The sequence below is a fragment of the Gekko japonicus genome, unplaced genomic scaffold (genome assembly GCF_001447785.1).
Source record: "Gekko japonicus isolate JY-2015 unplaced genomic scaffold, Gekko_japonicus_V1.1 scaffold131, whole genome shotgun sequence".
Taxonomy (NCBI): Eukaryota; Metazoa; Chordata; class Lepidosauria; order Squamata; family Gekkonidae; genus Gekko; species Gekko japonicus.
The window spans coordinates 2,866,662-2,867,407 of NW_015167061.1; positions in this window are offsets into that span (position 1 = coordinate 2,866,662).

Sequence of the window (746 nt, forward strand, 5' to 3'; positions counted from 1 at the left end):
CCTTTTCTGTGTGTCTTGTAGTTCCCCTGGGTCCCCCCTCCTGCCTGCAAAGGGGGAAGAGGCTGTCTTGGGAAAGGGCGGTCTTGCCACAAAGGCCCTCAGGATGATTCTGCTGCGTGGGAATTGCTTTTTTTCCCCGGGGGGGGGCCGGGGGGTCACTATTAAAATCTGATTTAGTCTGTGCGGAGACTGTGCGCGCTCTCTCTTTTCCAAGTCGGGACATGCACGCATGGGGCAAAGGGCGGTGGGTGGGTGGCCGGCAGGTGACCACCAGGGCAGGGGCGAGGCCCACCGGTGCTTGGGGAGGGGGCAGCCCCCCCCTCCCCTGCCCCGCTTCGGCCGCCGGTGGCGCGCGAGGCCTGGCCGGGCTCCTGAGGGTGGCCCGGGGGAGCGCGCACCCGCACACACACACGCCGCTTCCCCCGAGGGAGGCCCCGCGGCCGGCCTCTCCCCCTCCGCTCCTGGCTGCCCCGGCCGAGACGCGCCCCCGCCAGGCCGCCCTGCAGGCGCCGCTCGGGAGCCCGCCCGCCCTCTCCCGCCACAAAATGGCCGCCCGGCGACGCAGAGGCCACAAAATGGCCGCCCGCCGCAGCCGCGCAGCCCGCGCGCCTCTGCCCCCCCTTCCCTTCCCTGCCGGGGGGCGGCATCATCCTCGCCGCGGCCCCTCCGCGGGGGCACCCCGGCCGCTCGTCCCGCCCGCCCTGGGCTTGGGGGGGGGGGGGGCTAACGGCGGCCGGGCCCCCCTG